Below are 8267 nucleotides of genomic sequence, written 5' to 3'. Positions count from 1 at the left end.
AGGAAACTGATGCAGAGTTAAGTAACTTGCCCAGGATGACACAACTAGTAAATTTCTGAGGTCAGATTTGAGCTCAGGAAGAGGAATTTTCCTGACTCCAGGCCCAGAACTCTCTCCAGTATTCTACCCAGGACTCTGACCCTGTGGCTAATAAATACCTGAGGCATAATTTTAATCCAAGTCTACTAACTTCTAATCCATCACTCTATCCACTGTACTATGCTATGTGTTAGACAAAATTGGGCAAAAGAACAAACACTGTAATATTCAGTTACCTCTAAGTTGATACCAACTCATTAATGGATTCCATTTGCAAATATACATAAGTGTACTATTATCCATACCACAACTGCCTCATACACAAAGTATCATGAGAGACCTTGTCCAGGTTAGGTTGGGGAATTAACCCATAAAATAGAAAGACGAGGATAACTTGATATGTGGAGAGAAAAGCTAAGAGATTGGCTGAGCTTAATAGAGAATAGGGACTGGTGAGTGAAAGGAGATAAGTTTGGTATGGGGCACAGAGAGAAGTTGTAAAGAAAGATTAATGCAATGGTGAGGAGTTTTGACTGATTTCATGGGAAATATGGAATTAGTGCAAATTCTTGATTAGGGGAATAACATTATAAATCTATATTTAAGAACTGATTCTGGTAGTGATGAGAAAAACAAAGTGGAGAAAAGACCAAACTCTCAAAGAAGATAATCTTGGAGGAATCCATGGAGGAGATAAGAGCCTGTAAGAGGAGGGTGACATTAACTTTGGAGAAGAAGGGACAAATTCACGGAATATTTTTAAAAGTCAATAATATTTGATGGACAGACTCTATATATAGTGAGAGTGACAGATGGAAAAATTAAAGATAACTCCTAGGTTTCAAGTATGATGAACTCCGAAAGTGGATGTGCCATTAACAGAAATAGGAAAAATTTAAAAGAAAAGATGACACAAAATGAAAATAGTAAGACTATCATATTTCTCTTTTATCAATTCAATGATTCTTATTCCAATCTAGTTTCAATGTTCCATTCAATATTTGAATGTTTAATGTATTGTCATCTGAAAGAGATTAATATGTACAACTTCAGAAAAGAGAACTAGTACTAATGAGAGGGAATTATAGAAAGGTAGCTTCTGATATATAATGTGGAAGTGCTCTCTAACAGTTATAATGAAACTAAAAAAGATGGAATTGGCTGCCTCATGAGGCCTTCCACCAGTGGAAATGTTCAAGGTGAAACAAGATGACCCATTGTGGGAAATGATGTGCAGATTATTGTTGCATCAGGCAGGGAGCTTGACAGATGAACTCTATGGTCCCTTCCAACTCTACCATTTTATGACTCAAAGTCTAAAAGAATGAATGAACTTAAAGCAGACCACAAAAAGGGAAGTGAAATTCTAGCACTCAAATAATGCAATGTGCTTGACTTTCCCTTTGTTGTCCTCTTGCTTTGTTTTCATGAGAACCTGTGCTTGAAGGGCTGAGAAGGAAAGAGTCTCTTGTTTAATAAAGCACTTTTGGGTCCCTTTGTTTATGATTGGCAAGAGAGAGAGAGAGAGAGAGAGAGAGAGAGAGAGAGAGAGTAGTAAGAAAGAAGCAATCTCAAAGAAGGACTAGGAAGGGGCACTACACCACACTAGAATTATTTTTTGCCAAATAAATTTCTTATAGGCTTCATGATTTTTTATGTTATTTTGAAAGATGTCATCATAATGATCTCAATCAGTAAGTTCTTCAGGCAAGATCATTAAAAGAATAAAGAGGCAAAAAATAAAAAATTCCTGGATTGAATCAGGCATCAAAAGAAATCCAAATATTCTTCATGGGTTTTCCTGATCCAAGAATGCCTCTTTCTAGAACTGGCTACTGCCTTGGAAAATTGGCCTGAGTACTATGAGAGTTCAACTTTAGGGAAAGCTGAGCACCACAAATTTGATGCTTTCTAATTGTGGTGCTAGAGAAGACTTTTGAAAGTCCCTTGGATGGTAGGGAGATCAAATCAGTCAATACTTAAAGAAATTAATTTGGGCTTTTCATTGGAAGGTCAAATACTAAAGGTGAAACTTAAATACTTTGGCTACAAAATGAAAAGAGAGGATTCACTGGGAAAAGACGCTGATGTTGGGAAAGATTGAAGACCAAAGGAAAAGGGAATCGCAGATGAGATAGATAGATAGTGTCATGGAAAAAACAAACATGGACTTGGACAGACTTTGAGAGATGATGGAAGAAAGAAGGGCCTAGTGTGCCATGGTCCATAGGGTCGAGAAGAGTTAGACATGACGAAACAACTGAACAACAAAATTGTAGTAGAGAAGTCATGGATTCACAATGATGTTTGCATGTCGTTTACCTAAACAACCATTCAAGTCATAGTTTAGAACTGAAAGGGGGGCAGAGCAATTGTGCTCTATCTCAGCTCTACAGAGTTAGAGGCTGTGCAGGTATTATGGCGGTGAAGCTAGAGACCATTTTATCATCAATCTCTACATGGAGGAGAGGCCGTAGGCTCGCTTGAATTTTCTGAAGTCAGGCAAAAAAAATACTATGATTATTGTTTCATTCATAATATATGAAGAGATTATATTATACAAACTGGGGGGGGGTCTTAGTCATGAAGGAGAGTGAGTCTTTCTGCAACTGTATGGTGATCAAGCAAAAAATTTTAAGGCGGAAAAATGCTAAGAATTAGCAAAAGAAAAAGGGCACAGTATCTATGGAGAACAATGGCAGTGATCTTCAGCATGGATCTCAGTTTCTTATTCTTACAGGAGAAAATCCAGATTGCTTTGATGGTGTGTAGTGTTTGGTGAAGTAACAGAAGGAATGGATGTAATCAAGAAATTTAATGAGACTTTTGTTGCCAAAGACTTTGTACCTTATCATGATATCAGGATAAATCAGGATAAAAATAAATAAAGTAGATGATCCATTTGATGATCAATTCTTGATCAATCACCAGAACCAGCCAAGGAACAACTAGATAGTGGCTGAATAGAAAGGGATGAAGAAACTGGTGATTTCAAAGGGAGTTCAGCTGAAAAAATTGGAAAAATATTGGTTGAAAAGAAAGCAAAAACTCAGGCAATTCTTTTAGAAATGGTAGGAGATTTACCTGATGCAGAAATCAAACTTCCAAAAAGTATCTTGTTTCTTTACAAATTTAAGGTAAGGGTTCTTGATGTGTTTTTGTTTTTTTTCCACATCAATATTTTTAATAGTTTGCAATGAAATGGCAAGGTAGAAAAAAATCCATTGCCTTCTGCAGTTCAATTTCCAGGGCCTAGTTTCAGTATTTGAGGTAAGTAACACTTGTAAGAGATCTCCCACCTGCTAGAATTATTACTTTAATCTTGCCAACAGCTGCCCATGGCCTTGGAGCACAGGGCCTTGTCACAGTAGAGGTTTCAAGAAGGGGCCAGCTGAAGTGGAATAGCAAAGTGATTTTTTTTCCAGGGGAAGGTGTTTGAAACGTAGAGGGGATAAGGGTAGCAGGGAGTGCCCTACCCACCCACCCAAGGGACAGGCAGGTCAAACCTCAAGAGTTATTCCTGATAGATACTGATATCTACTTCCCTCCTCCATCAACCTTCTCATTCTCCTATTTCTTGCACCTCCTGGTAGCTCTAATCCAGGCAGATTTTTAAATTTCCCCCAGGCTTGGAGGTACAGACTAGATAGATAGATAGATAGATAGATAGATAGATAGATAGATAGATAGATAGATAGATAGATAGATAGATAGATAGATTTAAGTCTGGTCAGTTTCAAAGCTGTCAAAGGATCATGGGAGTGGTTAAGCTAAGGAGTATCCAGCATTTGAATCAGGTGATGATTCCTTTGGTGAGGAAGAGCCCAAAATGAATTAGAAATGGAATGTAGGGAAATAATAAGGCTATTCTCTTTTTTTTTGCTCTACCCTAACCCCAAAATGGCTCTGAAATTCAGTCATTGACCCAGGGGCTGCACACCTGGTTTGTTCTTAGCTGATAATGGAAGCACTTTGGACATCATCACTGTTATAGTTGACAGCTTGACTCTATTCCCGACTGGAAAAAGGCTTGAACTATTCTTCCCTTTAGTGTGTGAGGGGGAAAGAAATTGTTCACCATTCAGACCTTCTCATCCTCCTCTGCAGTGAAGGAGAGGCTCTGGGATTTTTCCATTCTGTATCTCTGAAATTGTGATGGGTTCCTTGAGTATTAGCCACTCTCTCTCAGGCACACTCTCACTCAGGGACAACATGATCAAGGAGCTTGGGTAGGTTCAGTAGTTCAGGTTCATGGATAGGAGACATTTGGGATTGAAGCTGTTGCCAAAGTCAAATGGAGAGGGAAAGGTGGGAAATATCCCAAAAAGTTTTTCAAGAAATATGAAAAGGATCAGGAAAGATATTCTTAATTTCTTCTCAAAGATAAAGTAAAATCTTGCCTCTTGTGCTAGGCAAAGAGACAGAAGATTTGAAATCAGATCACACTCAAGTAAAAAAACATAAGAAGAAGGGGCAGCTGGGTAGCTCAGTGGAGTGAGAGTCAGGCCTAGAGACAGGAGGTCCTAGGTTCAAACCCGGCCTCAGCCACTTCCCAGCTGTGTGACCCTGGGCAAGTCACTTGACCCCCATTGCCCACCCTTACCAATCTTCCACCTATGAGGCAATATACCGAAGTACAAGGGTTTAAAAAAAAAAAGAAGAAGAAAATTTATTACTGCTCTGAAGAGATTTATAGAACAGTAAAAAAATTCTAAGGATTCCAAATGGAAGTGGCATCATAGCAGATATGAAGAAGACGTTGTAAGAAGAGGTAAAAGGGTAAAAAAAGAGAGAGGCCTCAAACCTATACCCTCAGCCACAGTCATCTTGGGATAAAAATGTCTGTTTACCAAACAGCACCCCATGAAAGAGAAAAGGACAAAAAGAGAGACAAAGGCGAAAGTCCAAAGAAAGTCAAAGACAGGAAAATATCTAAGTATCATTGAAGACAAACACAGAAGAAAAGGGTTTACAAATTTTCTCTACTGTGACATATAGTGCTGATTAAGGACTTGTACAGACCCAAATCAAAGCAGTCAAGAAACAATTCTTATCTTTTACTTTCTTAAATATTTCACTGGAAATAGATAGACATTTTTCAATTAACATAAAGTACACAGGGCAGTGATAGCATCAATAAAAGACTTTTTTTCAAGTTTTCCAAAAAAAAAAAAGAAGAATTAAAAGGGAATTTGCCACACATCCCCACACATTTTACAGATGAGGAAACAGAGGCCCAGAATGCAAGCAAGGAAAGGAAACCACCAATCAGTTTAGCAGCAGACGAATCACAGAGTCAGAATGAAGGTAGGACCATCATTATATAGATACTTCCATCTATTCTGGATAGATCTCTATGTATGTACCTGTGCCATATTGTCTTCTCCATTAGAATGTGGAAGGATGTCCCTGGATACCATGTTTTTGCTTCTCTTTGTATCTCCAAGTGCTTAGCACAACATCTGGTACAGGGTAAGAGAACAGAACCAGGAGAACATTGTACACAATAACAAAAATGTATGATCATCATTTGTGAATTACTTAACTATCATCAACAACAAGACAAGAATCCAGGACAACTCCAAGGAACTCATGATGAAAAAGAATATTTACCACCACAGAAGGAACCGACAGAGTATAAATGCAGATGAAACATGCCTGTCTTTATTTTATTTCTTTTATGGATTTTTTTCTCTAGTGTAAGCAATCTGTGTTTTGTTTCACAACATGATGAACAGGGAAATATGTGTTATATGATAAAATATGTACAACCTATATCATATTACCTGTCTTCTTAGGGATGGGGGAGAGGGGGAAAGGAACCGGAAAAAAAGAATAGATTTTCAGACATAAATAATGTGAGAATGTGTTTCTCTTGGATAAGCATATTTGTTATAATTTATTACTTATTTATAACAAATAATATGTATTATTTTATGTTATACATTATCCTGTATATTTTAAAAATAAAAAGAAATACTAATTCAAAAAAACACTTGCTGAGGGGCAAGTAAGTGGCTCAGTGGATAGAGATTGAGGACGTTTTGACTTCAAATCTAGCCTCAGATACTTCCTAGCTGTGTGACCCTGGGCAAGTCACTTAACCCCAATTGCCTAGCCCTTACCACTCTTGTACCTTGGAACTGATTCTTAGACAGAAGGCAAGGGTTAAAAAAAATGTTAAAAGAAAGAAGGAAAGAAATGCTTTTTGAATTCCAAAGGACACATGATGAAAAATGCTATCCACCTCTAGAGAGAGAACTAATGAACCCCGAGTGCAGACTGAAGCATGCTTTTTTAAACTTTTTTTCCTTATTTTGTGTGTGTGTGTTTTTTTTGCAATGCAGCTAACATGGAAATGTGTTTTGCATGACTTCACATGTATAATTGATTTCATATTGCCTTCTCAATGGGTGGCAGAAGAGTGGAAAGGAGAGAAAGAATTTGAAATTCAAAATTTTCAAAAATGAATGTTAATTTTTTACATGGAGTTGGGAAATATTTAACAATATATGTGTGTGACTATATAATATATATATAAATGCTTGTTGACTAATTCTTTTTTTTAACTCTTAATTAGAATTGTTACTAAGTATTGGTTCTGAGACAGAAAAGTGATAAAAGTAATAAGTAGTTGTGCCTAAGTGGCTTGCCCAGGGTCACAGCTAGGCCTGGCATTCTATACACTGAGCCACCTCGCTGCCCCTGATGCTTACACTACTTTTTAAATCATGGAATGCACATAAATAGGCTCATCCCCACCATGGGACACTGGTTCAAGGGCCCAAGACTACTCTTTCCAAAGAAGCAGGAATTTAAGCTGATGGGATAAAATACAGTACCATTGTTCTCTTCTTTCTTCCTTTCTTTCTTTCCTTCTTTCTTTCTTTCTTTCTTTCTTTTTTTCAGAGGGGCTTGTTGATTTTTAAAACCATGTACAGTAAAAAATAACTAGCAGCAGATCACTATCCCTTTCATGAACCTTGGCATAGCGCTCCCACCGGTGACTGTACCCACAATGGTCCGGCTGCTGTGAGGTCTAATAAACCCTGTAAAGCAGCTTTCTGGCAAGGCCTCGTCCTGTCCTGCTGTGTATCTAAAAGGTCAGACTTAGAAACTGACAATAATTAAGCCCAACTCCAAGCCGCCAGGGCAGTGCCGGGCACTGTGTGCTATTTGTGAGGTCTGCGGCACCTGCGTTCCCTGGCACCGGGGACCGATGGGGGCCGGAGGAACCTGTCCCTGGAACCAAGAAGAGCGGAAGGAGGGAAACGGTGATAAAGCTGGTTGGTTGGTGCCCAGGAAAGAAAACATCTCATCATGGGGAAAAAATGTTTCCGTCTGAAAGATAAAAATAATTATTATTAGTGAAGAATGAGATAATTAGTCTGGAAGCAGAGAGCCAAGCCACGGATGGAATATGTGTCTCATGGAACAATCAGCTCTGGGCACCATTCTGGGGAAGGGACTGGATGGATGGAAGGTGTGGAGGTCGTGGTGGAAAAGAAGGAGAGAAAAAAAAAAAGTCTTTCAAAGCCATCCACTGGGTACACAGCTGTGGTTGAAGACAAACTCAATCTGAGGCAGTCCTGGCAAAGGGAATTGAATGGAAAGTCGGAGATGAGATCCTATTACTTTTCAGAGTTCCTATTAGACTGCCTTGTGGAAAACTCGATTCTGTCCCCATGACCTATCGCAGGAAGCACTCTGCCTTGATTCGAGTAAAGAGGAGAGCCTCCAAACTAGCCTGGGCCTGGGAGAAATAAGTGAAGGAGAGGGCAGATGCTCCCAAAAGTCGGAGAAACTGAGAGATAGCCCCACAAAGCTTTTCTCAAATGAAGGGAAGAGAGCACTCTACTGAAGAGAAAAAGTTTGCTCTTTTTCTCCTTCGCTGGTTCAGAAACTGGGGAATGCCACATAAAAATGAGGAAGCCAGGAATGAGTGAGGAATCCCAACAGAACTCATGCATGCTGGAACATATGGAATAAGTTACCGAGAAAAGTAGCTGTAACCAAGGGTTTATAAGAGCTGAAGGGGGGTAGTTATGCTTCTTTTAGAGACAGAGGAGATTGAGGGTGTGGTGAAAAAATAGCAAACCAGGATTAGGATAAAGTAAAACAGAGGAGAAATGCTGGGCTAGGTGAACTTTCACCTACCCTAAAGTGATTTATGTACTTCTGAATGGTGAGACTGGACTTCATTCCTGGGGATAAAGGTGGAGTGTGAA

General features: G+C 38.9%; 1 pseudogene; it reads left to right on the top strand.

The window, feature by feature from the left end:
- Positions 1-662: 662 nt before the first annotated feature.
- On the top strand, positions 663-8028 carry LOC123255044 (annotated as a pseudogene).
- Positions 8029-8267: the final 239 nt, after the last annotated feature.

Source organism: Gracilinanus agilis, chromosome 1 (assembly GCF_016433145.1).
Source record: "Gracilinanus agilis isolate LMUSP501 chromosome 1, AgileGrace, whole genome shotgun sequence".
Taxonomy (NCBI): domain Eukaryota; kingdom Metazoa; phylum Chordata; class Mammalia; order Didelphimorphia; family Didelphidae; genus Gracilinanus; species Gracilinanus agilis.
Note: the sequence above shows the minus strand (reverse complement) of the source record. Positions and strands in the feature narration are given on the sequence as shown.